This window comes from Acinonyx jubatus, chromosome B4, assembly GCF_027475565.1.
Source record: "Acinonyx jubatus isolate Ajub_Pintada_27869175 chromosome B4, VMU_Ajub_asm_v1.0, whole genome shotgun sequence".
In the NCBI taxonomy this organism is placed as follows: Eukaryota; Metazoa; Chordata; class Mammalia; order Carnivora; family Felidae; genus Acinonyx; species Acinonyx jubatus.
The window spans coordinates 128804304-128828807 of NC_069387.1; the positions used below are offsets into that span (position 1 = coordinate 128804304).

Genomic DNA, 24504 nt, shown 5'->3' on the forward strand with positions numbered 1-24504 from the left:
GGGGGTGTTGCATCCGTCATTAGCACCTGCTAGTGTCCGGGCTTCGGTGGAAGGAGGTGAGCGGGGAGACGGAAGTTTTTATCAAAACGCTTTGGTCTTGAAAAACTACCCAGCAGCTGACCTGACAGGCCCCACACCGGTTCTGTGGACGGCTCTTCACAGATGGCCCAGCTCACGCGGCCCACACTCCCCGCCACCCGCTCCCCAGCCCCAAGCTGCCCAGCACCCACCCCACCCACCGCCGGGCACTTGGGGGAGCGTGTGACCCTCCTGCCCAAAGCCAAGGGCGACCTGTATTAAAAGTTCACCTCCTCGTCCCACCCCAGGGGTTACCTCTGGCTTTCCCAGAATCCTCCAGGCTATTCAGAGGACTGCCTTCCCCGGCTGACCCCTGCCATCCCCCTTTGACCCCCGCCTCCCCACCTGACCCATCCCCCAACCTGACTCCCTCACTCGGTCCCTGCGTCCCCGCCTGACCTCTCCACCTGGTCCCCGCCTCCCGCACCTGACCCCCTGACCCCCCACCTGGCCCCTGATCCCCCACCGGACCCCCGCCCCCCCACCTGACCCATCCCCCAACCTGACCCCCTCACTCGGTCCCTGCGTCCCCGCCTCCCGCACCTGACCCCCTGACCCCCCACCTGGTCCCTGCTGGCCTCTTGGCCTTGGCTCCAGCACACCCCAGGCCCCGCTCAGCTGCAACCCCGGGCACTACTCACCAGTCTCCACTGGACCCGCTTTTCACCAGTGCCTGCGCACGCGCGGCTGCCTCTGCCTGCATGGCCTCCATTCATTCATTCAAAAACATTTATGGAGCACCTACTATGTACCAGGCACTGGCTAGGCCTGCCCTCCCAGCTCTGCCTCCTCCGCCTGCTCCTCCTCCAGGGCCCCAAGGGGTGAACATTTCCCTGCCTTCCAACATCCTCAGGGCTGTCCCAAGGCGGGGCGGCACATCGGGAGCCCGTGGGGGGACACGTGGAGGCTCTGGTGGCGTAGAGTGCGGGCCCCCTGGGAGGCAGCCTGGCGGGGGAGGGACGGGTGGCCTGGGGCAAGGTGAAAACAGAGTCCTGGCTCCTATGTGGGCTGGGCCTGTGCACTTCTCACGGTAACTCACTGAATCCTTGGCACAACCTTAGCAGCCAGTGTCATTATCATTCCCACTTTACAGAGGAGGAAACCGAGGTCTCACAACTGTTACACAGTGGCTTGGACCCTCCACGGCACCAGGCTCCGGGTCAGGAGAGGCTGTGGGATCTTGCTTCATCTGGACGGTGCTTTAAAGACATTTTTTTAAAATTAGTTTCCCCCAGGGAAAACTCGGGCGGCTTTATTTTTAAAACCCCCATCTCTGGAATCGGTGGATCCAGAAAAACCTGGAGAGCCTGGCCGCCTCCCCTGCAAGGACAGGGCTACTGTCCGCTGACCCCTGAGCCCTGGAGGTTGTGAGACCAGCAGCATGGGAGCAGTTAGAATCCCAGCCTTGGGGTGAGGGGATCCCAGAGTGCCACAGTCCCTGCCTCCCTCTGACCCCTGTCCTCCCTGTTCTGTGGCTCTGCGTTCTCAAGCTCGGGACACTCTCACAGCATGAGTCGGTCATCTTGGGGTGTCTCTGATAATGAGTCTGCGGCTCCAGAATTCTCTACATACCTACAACTCCTTGGTCCTAAAGGTCTGAGTCCTGGTCTCTGTGGGTCACCAATTCTACTAAGCGGCCCTGACCCACCAGCAGGCCCACTGGGGTGGGGACCCAAACCGGAGGGGCACCCAGACCGTCTCCCAGATCCGCTTGTCACCCCATGGGAGCCCCGGCTCTCCAACGGCGGTGCCTGGGTTGCTGGGTCAGGTTTGGGGCTCCTACTGAAGGCCTGAAGTTTACTAGCCCCAAACACAATTCCTACCCCATAAAACACCACCGGCCAAGGCTGCCGCGGACACCAGGAGGACTTGAGGCCTCAGCTGCCCAAAGCCACACCCCAGGGACAGCTGTCACGTCACCCCGTCGTAGGGCCTGCAGCAAAGGGCTCTGGAGTTTCTGGAATGGCCCCTTGCACCCACGCCTCTCCCCAGACTTCGGGTTCCCCTCACTCTGCCCACCTGCAACTCCTGCCTGGCCTCCCACTGCCTGTCACAGGCCCCCCCCAGCACACCCAGGGGCGCAGCCCATCGTAACCCCGACGCAGGCGGTGGCAAGGGGTCCCTCTCCTGGCCCTGAGACTAGCTTCTCTGGAGCAGGTGGGGGAGCCCCCAGGGGCCTGCAGCTGTGGCATCGGAGAACAAGGAGGCTCTGTCCATGCTGGAAAAGCCCCGGAAATGCGGGGGGTGGGGGCACCCCACGACCGCCGGCTGCACAGAAACTGTGGCCCAGAAACATGGGCCTGTCATCTTGGGGGGTCCCCGATTGTGTGGCTGGGGCTCAAGAGTCCAATACCTCTCTATAACTCCTTGGTCCTAAAACTCAAGGGCGAGAGCCACAGAGACCCGTGCCCTCTAACGTTCTGGAAGAATGAGCCACATTCAGCTCCAATCCTGACTCTGCCACTGAACCCACAGCATGCCCCTGGCAAGCGACTTCTTTCCTCTGAGTCTCAGTGTCCTTTTCTGTAAAAACGGGACTAGAAGGGCAAGGCCTCCGAAGGGTGGTGAGCGGACAGCTACAGAGCAGAGGCCGGCACGTAGTAAGTGCTCAATAAAGTCAGCTGCCGCTAGTCTGGTTCCGGCGGCCGGGTTCACGGGGCGAGGCACGGTGCCCGGCACACAGCGGGTCCTCGTCACCAGGAACGGGTGAGGCCTGCCCCCGCCCCCCCCCAACAGTGTCTTCCTTTCAGCCCAGAGGGCAACACACCCCCTCTGTGCCTGCCCCTGTCCCCCTCACAGGTCCGGGCCCCCCAAAGGCCTGCACCCACCCCCCCCCCACCCCCCCCCCCGCCCTCAGCCTCTTCCCCAGCCTCGGTTTCTCTCCCATTGCCAAAGCACAATGGCTGTTATAATTAACGGATTATCTCAGTGCGACAGCTGTGGTCCTTTGAAAATTGGGTTGAATAACAAGATCCTGGCGTATGGTAATTTTTTTTCATCCCCCTGCTCTCTCTTTCCCTCTCCCTCACTTCAGCCTTGTTATGCATGCAAATGCTTTTCCCTCTTCCTCCTTCCCAAACACCTTCCTCCTCCGGAGGGCAAGGGGACAGCCTAGATTCTGCTCTCTGGTGAAAGAGTGGAGGGAACCCACCCTCCTGGGGTCCCTCCCGTGGGCCTGGCACTGGGCAAAGAGCCTGCGGCATGTGACTTCTGCGATCCCCCCCCTGCCGGGCAGGGCAGCCCCAAGTCCCTACACCTCACTTCCCCTCCCGCCCCCCTCCCCACAGGCTCTTCTGCAGGGGCCTCCCCTGAGGTCCAGGTCCTGGCCCCCTGCACCCCCCAAACCTGCTCCCCGCCCCCACCTGGCATCCCGGTCCCTCCCAAGGCTCCTGCTATCTGCTGGGTGCTGACCTTGCCCAACCCCCCACCCCCACCCCCGCTGCCTCATAGACCCCTCCACTGCCCACCCGCTCCCGGCCTCTGCTTCTGCCCCGAGCCAGCCAGAAGCCCGCAGCTGCCCGGCCCCTCCACACCTGGAAAGCTGTTGTGTACATCCTCCCACTGCTCTGTGCTGTCTCGGCCTCCTTCCTCGCCCAAAATCTCGATCAGCATCCTCACTGGTCTCTCTGTCTCCAATCTTTCGGCCTCCTTCAACCCTTCCTCCACCCAGCGGAGGGTGGGCCTCCTGAAGCATAAATCGGAGCGTGGCACTCCCCTCCTCAAAAGCCTTCGCTGGCTCCCTACTGATCTGGGAAGACTGCCATAGCAGACATCTGAAGCCAGCCCCCCGCCCGCCCCCGGGGACCTGCAGAGCTGGGTCCAGCTCCCCTCTCCTGCCCTCCTTCCTCTTCAGCCCAGCAAACCAGTCTGGTTGGGGTCCCTCCTGCGGGGTTCCCACAGCCCCCAGGTTTCTTCCATCACCACCAGAAGCACAATTGCTGCTTTCACTCCCCGGACTGAGTTCTCTGAGGAAGGGCCAGATTCTCCATTAAAGCCCAGCGCCAGGCACCCACTGGGTGCTCACTAAATACCTATTGATGACCGAATGAAGGAGGCCTGCTCTCTCCCTTTACGGACAAGGAAACCCAGGCTCAGAGTAATTAACGACTTGCTCAAGATCCTGACCATTCGTGCAGGACAAAACCAGGATCTGCACCCGGGCCTGCGACTCCAGTGCGCGTCCTGGAGAGGGCTGTAGGGGGCCGCCTTCCGCGTGCATCTCAGGGAAACTGACTCTCCCTCCAGCCTCAGCCGGGGGCAACAAGACAAGAGCTCCCGGCTTGGACTGTCACCTCCGCGAGTTTGACCTTGGACTAGCCACGTGACGCCCGGGGCCTCAGCCTGCTCATCTGTAAAGTGGGAAGGGAAGCCCGGCTCACCCCCTTCTCAAGAGGGGGGCAGACACCCGGGTCTTGGAGGAAGCCCCTCCTAACGACATCTGGGCGTCTTCCCACCCTCACCTCCAAGCCCCGACCGCGCTGCCCGTGGCAGGCACTCCTCAGAGCTTGGGGGGCCCCTAGGATGACGGGTATCATACGGAAAGGAGACCCTCTTTAGTGAGAGCCGGTGAGAGAAGCACAGGGGTTCAGGGTATGACCCTGGGGGGCGGAGCTTCCCTCTCTCAGTCTCCATGTCCTCGTCCGTGAACGGGGTCCACTAGCGCCCATGTTATAGGGGTGCAACGGGGCCTGATGCTGCAAAGTGCCCCGCACGGTGCAGAAGCAGCCGTGGCCATAAGGTTCTACGGAAACGTGACCCTGAAGCGTACCCCAGGGGGAAGGAGAGGAGAAGGGGGTGGGGGGCAGGACAAAGCAGGACCGTCTGTCCCTGACTCCACCCTCCACAGCCCACAGAATAGAGCTCACACCCCAATGTGTAGCCCTTGGGCCCCTCCCTTCCCCCCCCCCAGTGGAGAACCCCCCCCACGTCCTCCCTTCGTAACCTATGCGGTTGCATGGCTGCCCAACTACGTGTCCTGTGGGCCTTGGCTCGTGCTGTTCCTGAGCCTGGGGTGCCATTCCCACCCTTCCACACCTCCTGTGGCCCAGACCTCACGCCTCTTCCTCCAGAAAGCCTTCGGGTTGCCTCTGTGCGGGGAGAGTAGTGGTCTCCCTGCTCTGGCCCCCACCCCCTGATTCCGTCCCCATGGAATCCTGGAAGGATCCTAGAGATCATCTCACCCCACCTCGCCTCCCCCCCCCCCCCGTTTATAGAGAGGGAAACTGAGGCACAGGCGAGGGACAGCAACTCTCCAGGGAGGCACTGGAACCCAGGTATCTTTGCTGCTTCCAGCCCCGCATGCCATTCTTCAGCCCTGTCCAGTCTTCTCCAAGCCCCCCCAGCCCAGAACTACCTGAGGACGGGACCCCATCTTCCTCTCTGCTCCCCCACCCCAGTGCCTAGCCTAAGGCCTGGCACATAGTAGGCACTCAGTAAATGTCTGTTGAATTGAATTGCGCTCAGGGCGGCCAGTCGTCTCTGCTCTGTAAGAGAAGCATAGAGTTAGTGGAACGGTCCCCGTGGCAACGGGGGTGGGAACCAAGCCGGTAGGGTAAGGGGTCCGGCCTGCCCCAAGGACCCCGCGGGCCCTGACAAGGAGATGGGGTCTGGGAAGCTGAGCATCCGGACTTAGAGGAGTCTGAATTCTGCCCCAACAGGCAGCGCGGCCCTGGCAAAGTCATCCCACCCCTAGGGCCTCGACGACCTCGTGTGTCCGGGGGAGATGACGCTCCAGTCCCTATGGGCTCTGAGGACCACTTGTGGCGAGGACCCGAAGAGACGCGAGGAGCGTAAACACAGACTCCCAGCTCACAAGCATGGAATGCTCAGTGCCTGACCCGCAAAGCCGGGTGAGAATTATGCCCAATTCCACAGATGAGGAGACTAAGGCTCAAGAGGAGGGGGGCGGCCTGCCCGAGGCCACAGGGCCCATGCACTCGAGCCCAGGCCACGTACCCGGTGTCCCTGCAGAGCTGGAGGGAAGCGAGGCATAACAACCCCCAGACAAAGATCTCGAACCCGCCAAAGGGGTGGCCGGAGCGCAGGCCCGGGCTGGCAAAGATTCTCCAGGCAAAAGGCCCAGCACGAGCCCCAGGGCTGTGAAGGGCAAGATGAGAAGCCACGTTCTCCCCCTTCCCATGGGGGTGAGCTCTGATTCCACAGCCCCCGGGGGGTTCAAAGCCATCCTCAGATCCGGAGGCTGGCAAAGGCCTCTTTTGGTGTTAATATAGATCGCCAGGAACTATAAATACACAGCCAGGCCAGGCACCGCAGGGCCACACGGGGAGCGGCCCAGCGGGGGCTCTAACCCCAACCCTGCCCCACAGCCCTCCCCCCCTTCCCCGTTGAGCCTCAGTTTCCTCGTCTGTCAACCCAGGCTATACCATAACCGTGATGCCTCAGGTTTTTTACCCGACAACCTACATACAGTCGTCCAGACCAGCCAGGCTGGCAGGGGGTGTGCCTTTCAGGGCCCAGACCGGAGACCCGGGAAGGAAAAGAGGAGGACACAAGACAGCCTCCCCCTGAGTGCACGTGGGACCGTTTGGCTGTGCCTCTGTTCCCTGGCCTGGAGCCCGGGAGCGGCGGGGCAGGGGCCTAGACAGCAACCAGCCATTCACTCCACCAGCCTTCCTGCTGGTTCCTCCTGCTGGGAGCCCAGGACCCACAGCCAAGAGACAGCCTCGGGTGGGGGGCCTCGGGAGAAGCCCGAGAGAGGGCACCTCTCCCCAGACCCTGCCCCCGCCTAGGTCAGCGCCATCCTCTCGTTCCTATGCCCCATCCCAGCTTGCATCACGGGGGAAACTAGCTTCACACCTGCCTCCTGCCTAGACCGTGACCTTGTCAAGGACAGGGTGGGGGGGGTCTCCCTCACCCTGTAAACCCAGGGTCCGGCAGGGCGCCCAGGAGACCCTCCATAAAAGTTCACAGGCTCTGGGGCACCTGGGTGGTTCAGCCGGGGAAGCATCCAACTTTTCAGGCCATGACCTCCCAGTGTGTGAGTTCGAGCCCCGCATCGGGCTCACCGCTGTCGGCACAGAGCCTGCTCTGGATCCTCGGTGCCCCCCTCTCTCTCTGCCCGCCCCCACTCTCACGGGTTCTTTCTTGCTCTCAAAAATAAACATTAAGAAAAAAAAAAAAAAAACGTTCGCAGGCTCGAAGGCTGAATAAGGTGCCAGGGGAGCATAAAAAGGGTACCCGTGCACAGGGCCATGACATGGGCCTGGGGCAGGTGGGAAGGCAGAGGGGAGCTCACTGCGCCCGGCACCAACTGTGTGCCAGCCTTGCACACTTAATACCCCACAGCCATGTCGTCGTGCCCACTCGGAAGATGAGGAAACGGAGGCTGAGAGAGACTGAGGAGCGCGCCCAATGACCCAAAGCTACAAAGTGGCCCAGAAGCCACAGCACCCCGCCCCACCCCCGATACGAGACAGGGCCAGTGCCAGCACACTCCCAGTACAGCTGTTCCCAGCAACAAGAGATGACGTTTGCAGAGCCTGGGGCTCCTCAAAGGCCAGGCACAGACAGGCGAGGGGCCAATGTCCCATTTTCTCGTCAAAGCCTCGAAACAGCGCCGGGGGACAGACACACCCTCCCATGCCAGGTAGAGAAACGAGGCCTCCGAGGGGTGATACGGGACCCCAACCCCAGGCCCGACGAGTACTCCGCAGGCCTTCCCGGTCAGGGCAACCGTGGGACCCTCCTGCTCACTCATGGCTCCACCTCCACCTGCTCTGAGATTCTCGGTCAAGGGCTGTAGACCCGGGTGGAGGCTCGACTGCCCCTGCCAGCTGGTGACTTGGGCAGTGACCAGCCCCCTCTGAACCCTCAGCTTCCCCAAGACCCAGCTCCTGTGCCCCAGGTGGCTGCTGCCAGGAGCAAAGCGGGGTAGACCAACGAGAGACGCCCCCCCCCCTTACAAACTGTAAGATGCTGTCCGCGTTCCAGGGAATTTAACTGTTACTGTTACACTTTCCTTGGCCTTTCTCGGCCGCCTCTGCCCTCCTTTCTAAAAAGGCTATGACGCTTTTTATCAGATGTTTGTAGCACAGTGTCTGCCCCTGGGCTAAGGACCTAGGAACCAGGTACCCTTTTCATGCCCCTTCTGCAGATGAGGAAACCGAGGCTCAGAGAGGTTAAGTGACTTATTCAAGATCACGCGGTAAAAAACAATGCGCACGCTTAGCCATGACACTGTATGCCTGCCCCCGAGTGGCTGTAAATTCAGCCTTCATGGCTACGAGAGTCCTCCCTGGTGCATGAATGCCCACCCGCTCCCCAGTTTATCCAGCTTCCCAGACGTGTGCAATATTCACGCACCCCTCTCCAAAGCCTTGGGAGCCCCATTAATCATTCCGACACACCTGCATATTCATTAACTTCCAAATTAATACAGGGCCCCTTATTACTTCGGGCCTGCTGCCTACATTAAAGACACTTCGGCTTTATTCATTATTAAACTCCCCTGATAAATGATCACGTCCCTCCTTCACAGCGCGGGGGGCGGTGTCCAGGCCCCCAAGCCAGCCGGTCTGCTCCCAGTGCCAGCTGCTGTGCGACCTTGAGCCAGGCCCTCACCCTCTCTGGCTCTCTCGCACGCTCACCTGGTAAAACCAGGCAGAGGTCAGTCTCTGGGCAGCGCCCAGGCTCATCAAAGTTGGGCCCACCCCACCCCTCCGCGGACTCCTCTGTCGCCTCCCCACACTTCCGTGGCTCTCTTGGGCTCACATAACCCTCTGTTCTCCACCAAACAGAAGCCTGTCCTCTCCGCGGTTTTCCGGGTCCTTCCCTCCCACCCGGGCCTGGGCTCGCACTCTGCAGCCAGGGGGCCTCGGGTCCAGGCACCACCCATCTTCTCAGGGATAAGGCCTGTCCCTGAGCCAAGCTGGCTCGGCAGACCATGACGTGTCCCCGGTCGGAGGGGCCACGCCCCCCAGGCCTCGCGCCAAGCCCCGCGTGGCGCCAGCCATCTGAGAACCACGTCCACTTTCCAGATGGGAAAACTGAGGCCAGCGCGGCCAAGGCCATCTCTCCGGGAAACGCTGATGCCAGCCAGCTGCAGACATGTCTCTCTCGCGCTCCGAGTCCTGAGCGCCTCACCACGACACACGCCACCTGGAGCGGGGACGCTCGGCCACCACTTGCCTCCAACCTTCCCTGACTGGCTCCTCTACGTGCTGAGCTCCGGCTAATGGAGCTGCGGGCCACGCAGACCGGACCCCCTCCCCGCCGTTCCCTGGAGGACGCCCTGATCTGTCTCCATCACGCCTGGAGCTGAGCAGAGCTCGAGAATAAAGCATTGGGGATGCCGCCGCCGCTCGCACCTCCCCTGCGGGCTCTGACCTGCCTCCCGCTCCCACCCTCCTGGTAGGGCCGCCTTCTACAAGCCCTGGCCTGAGGCTTCGCGCCCCAACCCGCTGGCTGGGGGTGGCTGGGGACCCGTTAACCAAACTTCTCTGTGCTCAGTCCCATCATCTGAATCGCGCCTGACTCCACCCGCCGTCTGGTCCATCCCTCACCTCCAATCCATCCGGACACCCGTCCAGGCCACACACCCGTACCCCCGAGCCCCCCGATGGCTCTCATTTAGGTGGCGACAACCGCCTGCCAGCATCCTCCCCTCCCCTCTGCTCAGCGGCCAGAGAGCCTCTCGAAATGCCGTCTGTCGTGGCCCCACTGAGAGACCCTCTCTTCCGACACTTCCAGAAGCTTCCACGACTCCCAGGCTGAAGCCATAAGTCCTCCTGAAGATGAAAGCGGCCGTGAGGCCTGGCCTGGCCATCCGCTCCAGACCCTCGCTCTGGCTTTCCTCCGAGGCAGCTCTCCCCACTCCCACAGCGACTCCCCATTCTTGTCCGTGACAGGTGTCTGTCCCTCCCGCACCGCTGGGGCCACCTGGCAAGCACAGCGTGTTCTCCGCTGCAGCTCCAGCCCCGGCGGTCAGCGCGGCGATCCTGTGGCCTGAACGAACCCCTCTGTCAAGTCAAGACAGCAAACCCACAGGGCTGTGGTCAACGCCAACGGGGAGGCTGGTAGACCAGAAAGACCTCACCACCCTTGCTGGGGCTGCGCTCACAGCCCCCCACCCAACAGGAGGAGAGGGCAACAGGAGGAGCCCCCTTTCCCAAATGAGGAAACTGAGGCTCAGAAAGACAACGCGGCCTCCCAAGTCACCGCTCGCAAGCGGGGCTCCCGCCTTCCTGCCCGGGCCCGAGCACCCACCTACGCGTCAGATCCCGATAAGCCCTTCACGCGAATCAACTCATCCAACCCGCTCCCCAGCCCCGGGAGGGGGGGGGGGGCGCTGTCAATTATACCGATTTGAGAGATGGGAAAACCGAGGCCCAGCGTGGTGAAGCCATACGTGCCCAAGGGCACACAGCCAAGAAGCGGAAGAGCCTGAGGCAAACTGAGTCGTGGACAAGCAGGGTGCAAGGCCCTGCCTGCTCTTACCAAGCGCGTCACAAATCCGACGGGCAGCCGGAGAGGGGTGACAGCGTGGCTGGCTGATCCCCAGGCGCCAAGGCTGATATTAACTGGGAGGGCTTGGCGCCTTTGAGGATGTGTTGCCACCCAAGGGGGCTGGGATCCCCGCAGGGGGCTGCACTCTGCCAGCCGGGCAGAGCACCTAATAAGCACCTACTGTTTGCCCGGCACATGGAGTAAGAAAAAAGTGACGAACTCGAGGACCAGAGCGGGGACTCAGGCAAACGGAAAACCCAAAACACACACACACACGCACACGCACACGCACACGCACACGCACACACACACATGCACACACTGGAGATTTTTGCTGTTTAAAGAAGCCCTCCCACGCGTTGTTTTGTAAAATAAATAACCGACCTCTAATTTCGCATATAAAACAATCTGAATTTTCACACACAGATGGGGGGGCTGCTTCAAGTGGGGTACCACCCTGGCCTTCTGGGGGGCTCCCCGTCACACAGCCAGCGCGAATGCGGAGGGTGGGGCCCTGGCCAAGTCCCCGCTCTGTCCCAGCCCCCAACCCGGGAGCCGACACACAGAAGGCACTCAGTAAATTCCGGCCAAGCGAACTCCATCAGTGCGCTCCTGTCCAGGATCAAAGCTACTGTGAGTGGCCCCCCCGCCGCCCCCGCCCGTGAACTTCGCTCCTCCCACTTTCTGACCCTCCGGGGTGCGTCACACGTGGTCAGAGCTGACAGTTCCACTTAGCACGGCCAGGCCCCGGTTGTGTCCCACGTGAGGAGACCGAGGTCCCAAGTGACACCCCACCTCCTTCCGGGGTGCCCCTTCCTACCCCAGCCTCTGAAACGCTCCTGCTCGTCCAGGCTCTGTCCTCGACCTACCTACACCTAGCTGCTTTCTCTTCCCAGGTGCCCTCGGATGCCCCAGACTTGCCGGGCCACCTCACCTTCGGGAACGAGCCCACACCTGCCCGCCCTCCCCACCCCACACTGGCCCAGACACCCCGTCTCCCCGCACTGGCCACCAACACTGTGAACCCCTACCGTCTTCCTGCTCGGGCATCGCCTCCTCCAGGAAGCCCGCCCTGAACCCTCGGTCTGGCTTCACCATTCCACGGCAACCCCATGCTCACCAGCTCCAAGGGGCGTCCCCCTAGTCGCCACCTCCCTTCCAGAGGGCCAAGACAGCACCGTGTCCCCTCTGTGTCCCCACTGCCAGCAGGAGGCCTGGCACAGAGGGGGCGCCTGGGGTGTGGAGCTTGAGAAAGCAAAAGGACCGCACAGCACTACCCCCAGTCCCCACCGGATGTCATTACCGGCTGGTCTCTGTCTCTACCCACCCACCTCCCCACAGGCTGAGGTGTGCCCGTTATTACTACTGGGGACGAGAGGGCCTCCCAGCTCCTTACCATTATTGCTACGACCATTAGGGCCTCCGCCAACACTACGGCTCCCACTCGAGGCAGTGTGGTCAGGCAGGTGCACAGAAGCCGGGAAAAGAGCCCTACAGGGGCCTGAGCGAACTGACCTCATGGGGCCCCATCAACGGATGAGAAAACTGAGGCTCGGAGAACAAGCGGTTGACCTGAGTGAGGTCTCACGCCTGGTGGGGGCCAACCCATGCAGGGATCAGAAGCAGGCAGCGGACTGGCCTGCCCACGTCTGGGAGGCGGCCGGCACCGAGGACAGGGCACCGCGTCTGGGGTCCCACACACCTCGGACGCAGGCCCTTGCTCCACACCCCTGCCAGCTGTGTGGCCTCGGACAGGCTGCACCGTTCCTCAGAGCTGATTCCTCAGCCGTCCCAGGGCCGCCAGGCTGCCTGGCAGGCGTGCTGTGTTCAATGAGGCTGGAATGACCACAGCCAATTAACTACTTAACCACAGAACGTCGCCAAGGCCCCGGCTGTCTGTCGGCGGATTAGCTCACCTAATCCTCGCAAGGACTCCACAGAGGCAGGTGCTAACCGTTTCCCCATTTTACAGACAAGGAGGTTGAGGTGCTGGATTCAGAGGAGCCGCCCCAAGCCAAGCAGCTATTTAAGTGTGGAGCTGGTGGGGGGGGGGGGGGCACGGGCGCTGGGGGGAGAGAAAGCCTCAAGGGGGGAGGGTTGGTGCTCTTCACGTCCCCCCTCCACAGAGTGGGACTCTTTCGCCCTCTACAGCCCTGATCAAATGCCGCTGCCAGTTCCACTGAGCCCTCCCTATGCCAGGCGCCCCCCCCCCACCCCCTGCCATGGCTTGCCACACCGCCCGGGAAAGTTACCCAGATGGGTGCAATCTCCGGATGGGTCCGCCCAGACTCCCCTGCCCCGGCCCATCCTCTGCCCGGCTGCCAGAGGAGACATCCTGAAGCACAAGCAGGCCGGGAGGTCACCGCCCTGCCCAGGAGCCTCTGAGGCCTCCGGAGTCCTTCCTCATTCCAGCATTCAAAGACCCCTCGCGATCTGGCTTTGGCCCTGTCTCGGCAAATCTGCCCCGGGACGCCATCCTGCAGCGGGGACGCTGTCGGAACAAACCACGGCCCGCTGCATGTGCGCGCGTACACGCACAGGCCCCGCGCACGCACACACGTGCCCGTGCACCCGGCCCCCTTGGCTCCTCCCCGGGTCCCTCCTCCAGCCTTGATCCCACCACCCAGAACGGCACTGCCGAGAAGTCCCCTCCCCCGTTCCTTAGCTCTTCCCGCCCTGTGTTCTGCCCTGCAACACATCACCCACACAGCCCTGTTTCCAAGTGCCCAGCATGCTCCTTGCTGCTGGAAGACGCGGCCCAGGCTCCTTCTCCTGGCCCGGAAGGAGCTCACGAGCCCTGCCTCCTCCCCAGACTCCCGGCTCCCCCTTCCCAAACCCCAGGTCCTAGTACATGAGCTTCTCACCCTCCTCTGAACTCACGGAGTCTTCCTCACACCTCTCGGCCTTTCCCCTTGAAACTCCCACGACCCCTTCTGCCTCACCCCTACCTTATGAATGCTACACTCAAGGCCACTTCCTACAGGAAGCCCTCCAGCCCACCCGGGCATCACTCACTCTAGTCGGCCTTCCCCCCCCCTTGACTTTGAGGTCATCCACCCCCAGACCCTCAGCGCCTTGCACCATGCCTGAGATGCTTGCGAACTGTCTGCTGAATCAACGCACTCCCCTCCTGTAACCTTCCCTGAGCTCCAGGAAGCAGAGGGAACAAGTTCACGGGCCAACAACGACCGGGGCCGACCTGCCCCCCCCCCCCCCCCCCCCCCCCCCCCCCCCGTCTCCCCACCTCCAACAGCCTCCAGTCGCGCACCTGAACTACTCACTCCAGGGGCCGTCTGTCGCCTCCCTCCCAACTGCCACCCTCACCTGTCTGCTGACTCCAGGCAGGTCAGAATAAAATCCACAGCCTTCCCGACCTCATTTCTTCACCTCTGTCCTCGCTGGCCAGGCTCTGGTCCCACCTTCCAAGGTGCCTGGCTCCTCCTCGGTGCACGGGAGGGTGAGGGCACCTGGAGGCACTTGACGAATCCCTCGCCTGTGGCACTCAGCTGATTGAACCCTCACTAAATCCCCGGGAGACGGGCGTGACCCAGCGCCATTGCCAAGGCGCAGAGAAACCGAGGCACACAGAGGGAAGAAGACGCATGTCCGAAGCCAGGCTCCCCGCTGCCTCCTAAGGCCAAGTCCTCTGTGTCCCCAGCCCACCCAGCAGGGGGAGGGGGGGCGGGGGCCGCAGGGAGAAGGTGAGAAATGAAGGCAGGGCAGTCGATCCCCATCCTCTGCAGCGGCAGCCCCCCCATCCCGGGGAGACCCCCCCCGAAATGGAATAACCTCATTCACCGCAGCTGACCACCCCCCCTCACAAATCTACGCCCACCCCACCAGCCCTCCGGCCCCTTAGCTCTCTTCCCGCACCCCTGCCTTTAGGTCCAGTCGGACATCACCTTCTGTCCAAAGGCAGACGCCCACAGTGTGCAGGCAACCACCCCATTGTCACAGGCCCAGGGATAACAGTGGGGATATACTTCCTCCGGCCCCAGAGGCCCAGACACACGTGCCCACAGGACCCCTCAGCCTCCTGGACAGGCACGGGCTGCATGGACAGGGCTGGGAGACAGGCAGTCCTGAGGTCTTAAGGGCTCTTAGCAGGTGCCTGGCGACAACCCCAGTGAACTGCCGCGAATCTCAACCCATCAGAACCGGAAGAGGCTGCAAGCCTCTTAGCTGTCACCCGTTAGACGAGACGACCGTCTGGGGCCTACAGAGGTGCAGTGACACGCCCCCTCCTGTCCCCCTCCATTCCTCAGCTCCCTCCCACCCCTGCTCTATCTGCCCCTGAGTCCCTGGAGGGCAGAAGCCCACCTTGTTCTTCCCAAGACCCCCAGGGCCTAGCCCAGAGCGGGAGTTCAGAAGTTTCCTTGAATGAACAAATGAATGAGTGAGGGCTGGATTCCAGTCCGCACACCTCCACCTGGGCCTTGGTTCCCCCGTCTGTAACTTGTCTTCTTTGCAGGAAGATCAAAAGGTAGAGATCAAATGAGGGCACTGGCCTGAAAGTGTTTATTTATTTTAGAGAGAGAGTGAGAGAGAGCGCTCGAGCACAAGCAGGGGAGAGGGACGGAGAGAGAGGCAGAGAATCTTAAGCAGGCTCCGCACCCAGCACCAAGCCCAACGCGGGGCTCGATCCCATGACCCTGAGATCCTGACCTGAGCCGAAACCAAGAGTCGGTCGCTTGACCGACGGAGTCACCCAGGCATCCCCCAAAGTGCTTTTAAGACCGTAAAATCACCACACACCTAGAAGGGACTTCTAATTCAGAAAGAGTGAAGACCGAGGCTGAGGTCCTTTCATACCATATCTCAAGCCCTGGGGCAGGCACGAGGCACCCACGGTGATCAGAACACCCGAATCGCTGCCCTAAGGAATCTCACAGCTGGAAGAGAGTAGTAGTTACAGGGGACCAGTCATTGCAAGGTGGGGAGGGGGGGCGTGGGGGAGCCAGGGGGCTGCAGGACAAGGTGGCCAAGGCCAGGTCGGGGTGTCCAGCCAGGGCTCCCAGAGGAAGGATCGAGCCCTCAGGTCTGTGGGCAATCAAGGGTCCCCAAAGAGCCAGCAAATAGGGCAAGCCACCCCGTAAGCCGATGTCATCACAGACATCGGGCAGCAAAACTGGTGGTCTCTGGGCCTTCGGAACCTCCCGAGGCCCCGGGGGAGGCTGGGAATAGCGTCTAGAACATCCAGCCTCTGAACTGAGGGCCAAGCTGCTGTGACGGCAGCCAGGTCAGCGGCTCTCCGGCACAGCAAGGACAGCCACGGGTCTCAGGGGCCTGGTACAAAGCACACAGTGGGCCATCAGCCTATGGCCACCGCTGGATCCGGAGAAATCCCCACCAACAGCCAAAACAAACCCTCCGTCATATGTGAGTGCTGCTCAGTATGAGTCAGGGGGCAGGGTGGGGCGGGCAGCTGCCCTGGGAAGCGTGAGGTTTCCCGGTAACTACGCTGGGCCCCCAGCAGCCCTCCCTCTGATGCATGCAAATGAAGGGCATACATTTCTGCTTACTTAACTTCACAAATGTTAACAAGCTCATAAAAAACAAGTTATTCTTCCTCAGCTCCACGACACCCTCCGTTTGTTTAATTTTGTGTCTCCTCCCTCCCCCAGCCTCTCCCTGCGAGAGAAACCAAAGCTGCAGATCCGGGTGTTTCCCAGCCAAGCGGGTCTCGCCCTTTCTTCCCTCCACCCTCCGGGCTAGAAGGAGAAAACCTCCACGGAAGGAATCCGAAGGCCCTGGGGATCCCGCACCCCTCTCCCCCAGCCCCCCCCCCAGCCCCCCACCGCTGTGTGACCTTGGGCTCTGGTTTCACCTCTCTGGTGTAACTGCCTCATCTACCAAGTACGCAATGCAATAGCACCCTGACCGCCTTGGGGTTGGTGTAAGGATCAAACCAGATAATCCCGGTAAAGTGCTTAGTTCGCTCCCGGCACAGAACAAGCCCTTGCTAAATGTTAGCCCTTGTTATTATGTAAAGAAGAGTTAAATACCCCCCAGTTAATCCATTTGTAGAGTCTGCCTTCTGGGGCAAGCTGGCAGCTCCAAAGGCAGCCGACAGATCGACAGATCGGTTTTGTTGCCCCCCCCCCCCTCGCCCCGTTGGTTGATTAAAAATCGGAGTCGGATACCATCAGGCAGAGCCTGAGGGCTGGAGCGTTTCCCCGCAGGCCCCACCCCACCCTATTGCCTCACTCAGACCGGATTCGAAAACTTTAAGTGATCTGGCCCCTGTGGGCACCTGAGTTTGCCACAACCCCCCCCCCCCCCCCATGCCTCGCAAAAGCTTTTTCCAACTGGTGCTCTGACTGAGCTCCTCATCAGGCCCAGATGACAGAAGAAACAGCACACGGAGGGCCCGCCAGGTGCCCACAGTCCCCGAGGGAGGCGCTGTGGCGCCAAGGAGAAGCCCAGTCGTCAGTCCGAGCCTGTTTTCTCTCCTGACCCCCTGCCCCACTGTGCCAGCTTGAGAGGCGCCTCCCTGGCACACGGAGGAGCAAATGGGCCCATGAGCCAGGTGGCAGGAGAGACGGGCCTGGCCTCGGTGAGCTCGGAGCAGGTAGGTGACGGAGCAGGAGCCAAGGCCGGCCCCCGAGCCTCATCCCAACCCGGCCGTGGGTATGCCAAGCCAGGGTGGCACTCCTACGTGCCACACCCCGGCAGAGCCCAGCATCAGAGGCTCCAAGGACAGGGGATGGGGCTAGAGCTGGCCTGTTCCCCTCAGGGTCCCTCTATATCCTCCACCTTGAATGCACCTCCAGGAACGGTCTGGGCCAGAAACTGCAGCTCGTCTGTCCACACTAGCCCCTCTTCTGCGGGCACAAGGCATAACAAGCCGTGGCCCCAACCCGCTTCAGCCAGAGTTGCCACCAGCTACATCCCCATGATCCCCCATTTCACAGAAATGGAAACTGAGGCCCCAGCACGAAGAGGAATGGATTTCCTACGGTGAACCCAAAGGGAGACTGGCCTTCCAAGACCTGTCTTGTGCCGCCCTCCAGCCGGCACCAGCCAGGGAGACCCAAAACACAGTGCCCAGACCAGAGAGGCCACACCCCTCTTGCACCAGCTACCCTCTCCGGGCCTTGATTTCCCCACCGGCAGCATGGCTGACTCTGACACAGTGAGCCGTTCTGAGAGAAGACGGTGGGGTGGGAGCCCTCAACACCCATCGATGCGGCCATCTCGGCCTGCGCCTCAACTTCCCCGAGAGGGCGGTGGGGGTTTCCATCCCCTCTGTCTTCCCCTGAGCCCCTCTCACCGGGCACCCCCTGGCCTGCATCCAAGAGTGGCACAAGGAACAATCGAGTAGCTACCAAAGACTAGACACCATGCCGGGGGCCAGGTGGGTCCAGAATCTGCTAGATGGGTGCTATTATGCCTTTTTTTTTCAGACAAGGAAGCAGAAGCACAGAGAAGCTAAATAATTTGCCCAAGGCTACCCAGGAAGAAACAGCAGGTGCACTGACGGGCAGACCAATGAGCAAGGATGGAGAACCCAAACCTGGGTACAGGTGCCCGGATGAGGCTCAGAGGATGAGAGGAACAAGGTCAGGACAGAGGAGGACAAAGGAGTCCGGAGCCTGTGACCTGGGAGGCAGCCCATAACTGTTGGGGACCACACAGGTTGGCTGCCCCTAAGAGTCCCCATCGCGGCATGCATACCTGCCAACGCACTCCTAGTCTCGACGGGATCTCAAGTTCAGGTCCTCTCTCACCAGTCTCAAACGGCCCCCTCGATGCCCCTCCCCAGACAAGTGCAGCCATCGTCCATTCCTACCGAACAAAGCGTGGCTCCCGGCTTGGCAGGTCTTGCCTAAGATGCCACCAAGCCGAGCGCGGCCGAGTGCAGACTCGAACCCAGCTCTTGGACATCCCCAGCCACCGCCTCCCGATTTTGGAAAAGTCCCCAAGGCACCCCCAGCTGTAGCAGGGGGCGAAGGTGGGGCCTTGGGCGTGAGGGGCGGGGCCAGGAAAGGCGGGGGCGGGGCCCGGCGAGGGTGGGGGGCGGGCCGAGAGAAGAAGGCTGGGACCTGGGTCCAGTTGCCCTGGCAACCGGACTAATTAATTCCGACTCCATCTGTGCCTTGGCTGGATGGGAGGTTTGGGCTCGCGGGTGTTTGTTTTGAAGAGAAGGGGAGATTAGTGGGAGGAGCTGGGAGGCTCTGGGGGGCGGGGGCTGGTGAGGGCCTGAAGCGCCGCCCCACGTTCCCACGTAGCATTCTCCATCCTGCAAAGAGGCAGGCTCGGTCCCTGGAGACCATCCCAGACCCCTTCTCCCAAGGGGGCGGCTCATCCCAGCCCCCTGCGGCGTGCGCACGAGCGCACACACATGCGCACACCGACAACACCGGTTCCACAACGAGAGAGACTTGGGGGGCCAGACGCCAGCCTCGCTTTCTGAGCCTCAGCTTCCCCATCTGCAAAATGGGCAAAACCACTCCCCGTGTACCTGGAGACCTCAGCATCCTGGGATCAAGGGAGGCTTTTCGGAGGGAGATCCTGGTGATGGAACCATCTATGCAGTACTCGGGGGTGGGGGGGGGGGCGGGGAGGCAGCGTGAGGAATTGGAAAGAGGCTAGGAGGACCCGATCGCGGCACGTGAGAGAAGAGGGTGCCCCGAGGCAGGGGTGCCGAGGCTGGGCCAAGTCCCTGCAGGTCTCAGAAACCAAGGTAAGGATTCTGAATCTTGGCCCAGGGAGAGTGGGGAGCCAGTGACATGCTAGGGAGTCCGGCCAATGGAAGGGTGCAGGATGAACGGAAAGGGCAGGAGTGGAGGCAGCAGCCTTTGAGGGGCTGCTTCAATGGTGGCCGGGTGACCAGGAGATGGGAGGATGTGAGGGCAGTGCTCCATGACCGACACGTCGCCTTTAGGACAAGGACAAGAAGCTGAACCTGGTGTTCCGGGATGACTCCCAGGGGCGGGGGCAGGGGGGGGCGCAGCTGAAGGCTGGTAGTGCCCACCCCAGAACAGAGAGCCTCGGAGAAGGAACACATGGGTCAGGACGCAAGAGGAATCCAAGATGGAAGAAGTTTCAGGGGCAAGAGGGACCCACCAAAGGCCATGTCCACTCAGCAGGTGGCCATACCTCACCAGCTGTGAGATGTTGGGCGAGTCATTTCCTGAGCAAGCCTCAACTTCCCCATCTGTAGAATGGAAATAAAAGTAACCCTCTCCCACAGGTTGTTATGAGGAAGGCCTCCCCCCGGGGGCCCCCAGAGGTGCAGGATCTCAAGGAGCCTGCTCCTTCAGGAAGGAGGGCCGGACACTAAGCTTGGTTGAGCACCTAGCATGAGCCGCGCCCCTTACGTGTGTTAGAGACCACACGGAGCGCCAATCAAGGAGGAAGGGCCCTGGGTCGCCTGGGTGGCTCAGTCGGTTGAGCGTCTGACTTCCACTCAGGTCACGATCTCACGGTCCGTGGGTTCGAGCCCCGCATGGGGCTCTGAGCTGACAGCTTGGAGCCTGGAGCCTGCTTCGCGTTCTGTGTCTCCCTCTCTCTCCGCCCCCTCCCCTGCCCTCTTTCTCTCAAAAATAAATAAAACATTTTAACCACTTAAAAAAAAAAAAAAAAAAGAGGATATCTGCCCCTGGCTCATGGGATGGTTGGGGGCGTCTGTCACCTGCCTGGCGCACAGCAAGCGCTAAATAAATCATCACCGCCGGTCACTGTCACGGTTGTTGTCAACGTCCCTCCCAACAACCTGAGAAAGTGCATGCAATGACCTCCAGGCAAGAAAGGAAAAAGACGAAGGTCTCACTCACCCCAGCATCCAGGACCTGGGCTGGCCACCATCTGATCACAGGAACCCCCCTCCCCAGCCCAAACGGCTCTCGGAGCTGTATGACCTTGGACGAGTCACGTCACCTCTCTGAGCCTTAGGTCCCTGCCCTAAAACATGAGGGGTCCTACGCCGGCACCATTGTCTGAGGACTGAACAAGGAGATACCCAAAAGGTGTTCAGCCCAGGGACCGCCCGCAGCAGGTGCTCAATAAATGACAGCAGTGATGATTACTGATTGGATGTGAGGACCGGAAGGAAAGAATGATTGCCCACAAGCCCTCCACTGGGGTCCCGGAAGGGATGCCCTCCCCGAGCCAAGCAAGCAGATCCCCAGAGGGCTGCTGCCTGCGGATTGGCCCCCCGTGCAACCCCCACCCCGGTGTTCCTCGACCCCCCAACTGTGCCCCGATTGTGCCCCTCCCCGTGCCCACCCCCACCCATCACTCCCACCACCTCCTGCATCCAGCACACAGCCACAGGGGCCCCCACCCAGCCCCGTGACCAACTTGGCAGCCCCTCCCCTCCCCCCCCCCCCCACTCTGCATCTGCTCAATTAGGGAAACTGGGGAGCGAGGGAAACAAAGACTTAATTTCTGAGCTAATCAGCCTGCCTCGCGCTAATCACCATCCTCCCGGGCATTAGGGCAGGCTTCCTGGGGGAGGCGGGGGAGGCTGGTCGCTAGGAATGATACCCCCTTCCCCCAAAAGCCTGAGATGGCCCAGAAATGGAGGGGACCGGAACACTCGAGCAGTGATTTCAGTGTGGGACTCGGTGGACGTGGCCAGAAGGAGGGAGGGGACGCTGCAGGGAACGCGCCTGGGGCAGTGTCCCTTGGGCAGGCCCTACCCTCCCACAGCCCCATTCCGGGACTCCTGCCCCATCCTGGGGACAGCCACAGACTTGGGGGAGGTCCCGGAACAGGCATCCCATTAGGTGTCCAGCCCACGGCTTTGGCAGAGGGATGGACAGATGGATACTTTTAAGCTAGAAAATTGAGCAATGATCAGAGTGAGGCTTTTGGATCACGGCACAGAGTGAGCGCGTGGAGTGTGTGTGTGTGTGTGTGTGTGTATGTGTGTGTGTGTTACATGCGTACATGAGTGCACAAAACGAGAGGGCCCGGGACCGGGAGCCAGGACGTCTGGGTTCAATTCCCTGCTCTACCCTGGGCAAGTCCCCATCCCTCTGAAATTCAGACTTTGCCTTGAGAGACCAGGAGGGGCTGATTGCTAAGGTCACTTATTCAACAAAGGTTTACTGACCACCTTCTACACCAGCACCTACTATGCACGCACCAGGCTCCGTGCTGGACACACAGGCCCATCTATGAGCAGACAGACAAGGTTTCTGTCCGCACGGCTTCCACTGGTCCAATCAACACAGCGCTGGATGGAGAAAAGCATCCCGAACGCGCTGACCCCGGAGGGGGATGGGCCAGCGGGGCCAGGCCGGGCTACTAAAGGCAGGGCTTGTCACTGCGTATCTTAGGGAAAGGTCCTGCCCGGTAAGGCAACTTTAGATCGGTGCAACTCCCTGTGGGCCCCAGTGCAAATCCCTTGCCCTCTCTGGGCTTCAGTTTCCCCATCTGCAACAATGAGGCAGCAGGGTGAGGGGGTCTCCAAGGTTCATCCCGGCCCTCGCAAGTGAGGGTTCTCGGTTGTGTCCCCATCGTGGGTGTGCATATGCACGTACGCATGTGACACCAGGGGTGGCGGTATGCCCCCCACCCCGACACACACGCACACACACAGAGCGGACTGTCCCAGCTCTGCGTCCAGAAGGATGATGGACACACCGGATGGACAGGTGTGCACCCAGTGATGAGAGGGGCCGCCGTGCGCCCCGAGGCCCATCCTCTCCCCAGTCAAGGCTCCCAAGGGTGCACATTCCCCTCTCCCGGCACAGGCCACCCTTAAACTGCCTCCCTCTCGCCTTGCCACGGAGCCCCTGCAGCTGGCCACCACGTCCCGGGTGCCCACGGTGTACCCAGAGCCCCCTGTACCTCACTGCCCCGAATTCTCACGACAGCCCTGCCGGGTAAGTACCGTTAGCCTGTCTGACACGCAGGGAAACGGGATCAGCTACGCCAAGTGACCTGCTCAGTAAGTGATGAGCTAGGCACTCCGATCTGGCCTGACCCCAAGCTGCCAGACCACCTCCCTGGACCGCCCGCAAGGCTCCGACCAGGGGACCAGGCTGGCCGGAGCACTGCTCTCTGTAGGCTATCAAGGGCTCGAGGGGATGGGCTAACTGGGTAAGGGGCATTAAGGAACCTACTCCTGAAATCACTGTTGTGCTAGATGCTAACTAATGTGGATGTCAATTTAAAAAATTAAAAATACACACAAAAAAAAGAGAGAGAGAGAGCTCAACACAGCAAGGTGGTTAGGCGGTGGGGCCCCGGGAGCCAGACGGCCCAGGTTCAAATTCCAGTCTCACCACTGACTTGCTACGCGACCGTGGGCGGGATCCTAAACCTCTCTGCACCTCAGTTTCTCCATCTGTAAGGTGGGGATAATGACACTTTGTTGGATTGTGGTGAGGATTTCACTTCCGTAAAGTTCTTAGAACAGCATCTCGCACTCGGTAAGCTTTACTTGGGTGTTGTTAAATGAAAGGGAGACATGATTCCCTTTGATTCTGTGGACAGCCTGAGAATCGGGTCCCCCCCACCACCGCCCAGAGGACAAGGTTTGCCCAGTACTTTGTCCCTACAGCCCCGAGGTATCTACACCTGGGCCAAGAGAACGAAGAAGTCCCGGGACTGACCCTGGCTCAGGAGGGAAGGAGAGGCTCGAGGGAGGCAGAGGTGAGAGCACAGGCTGGGAGCCGGTCCTTGTACCACCTTCCCTGCCCCAGCCCCCCAGCTCCAGAAGGCCGGGGCGTGCCTATGGCCACCAAGGGGCCCTGAGCAGCCAGGTGCTGAGGGCCCGAGGCTGCTGGTCCTGGGACACAGCAAGCAGGGAATACTAAAGGACAGCGTACCCGCTACAGCATTGCAATCCCCGGCATTCTGCCCCAGGGACAGCCCGGCGCCTCCTGGGCCCCCAGCTCCGCCCCTCCCCAGGTCCCAGGGAGCCCCACAGGCAGGAGTCCCGTCCAGGATGGGGGTCCTCCCCCAAACCCTCAGCCAACGGCTGCAAGGGGAACCCAGACATCCCCACTCAACCTCAGGAGCAGAGCCCCGCTAACGAGCCCACCCGCATCACAGGGCAGCCCGCCCGGGTCACGGCTGCCAATATCTGAAGTCACGCAGACTGTTGTTGAGAGTGGAAAACGTGCAACCAACCCAGCCACCCACAGCTGGGAAAGGGCCGTGCAAGGGGACCGCGTGCCAAGGCAGATCGGGACCAGGCCCCCCACCGTGCCCCCGAGGGGAGATGCCCAGGGTGAAGGGGCAGAGGCGGCGAGGCAAACCCCACACGGGTGAGACAGAAGGGGCACATGTGTTTGCGGGTGCCCAGACACACGGGCCAGGGCCCGACCCGGGACGGGGAGGGGGCCCCAGCTCGTCGTCGTTCTGTTTTATACACAGACGGCACGTGTCAGTTCCGTAGTGAGAAAGAGGGAGTATACATGCACACCTTCCCTTACACGTACGCTCTCCAACGGGCCACAAATGCACAAAAATCAACCCAGTGCACACACACGCACGCCCAGCTTGCGGCCGGCCATCCACCTCCCTTGTGCGGCCCGAGGAAGGGACGCAAAGGCCGCCACGGAGATGGGCAGAGAGGAGAGACGGGAGACGGGCAGGAGCCGGGGAGACACGGAAGGAGTGAGCCAGACGCAGAGCCAAGAAAGCTCCATTCAGGCCCTGGGGTGATCGGCTCAGAAGCAGCCGCTTCAGGCTGGCCCAGGGGCCACGGAAGGTGAAAGTACCCAGGTTGACAGCCTCAGGACGCGGGTTCTAGCCCCAGCCCGGCCTCTCACCGCCCAGCGACCTTGGGCCCGTGCCTCTCTGGGCATCAGCCCGCCCAGGAGTGTGGGCCGAGGAGACCCTGCCGGCTCTGACCCTCCAGCGCTCTGGGGGCCTGCTCCCCGCTCCCACCTCTCCCCAGGCCTGAGGACAGCCCCGTTCCTCTTCCCCGGAGCTCCCCCTGAACCCCCATACCGCCTACTCCAGAACTCAGCAGTTTCCACATCGTGTCTGTTAGGTACT

General features: G+C 61.5%; 1 protein-coding gene and 1 long non-coding RNA gene across 5 annotated transcripts in view; one reads left to right on the plus strand and one right to left on the minus strand.

Annotated features, from left to right (window-relative positions):
• ELFN2 (extracellular leucine rich repeat and fibronectin type III domain containing 2) overlaps positions 1 to 24504 on the minus strand; it is a 51474-nt gene that overhangs the window by 12099 nt on the left and 14871 nt on the right. Inside the window, exon 1 of one of the 4 annotated variants that reach the window (XM_027070812.2) lies at positions 720 to 2835. The exons of the other annotated variants lie outside the window; for them this stretch is intronic. The gene's annotated coding sequence lies outside the window, so the exon portion shown is untranslated. Of the gene's footprint in view, positions 1 to 719; positions 2836 to 24504 lie in introns of those variants that run through there. 4 annotated transcript variants of the gene reach the window in all.
• Positions 2552 to 6702, plus strand: LOC128316496 (uncharacterized). Its single transcript, XR_008300510.1, has 3 exons — positions 2552 to 5351; positions 5736 to 5927; positions 6521 to 6702. It is a non-coding gene; the product is annotated as an uncharacterized LOC128316496 (long non-coding RNA).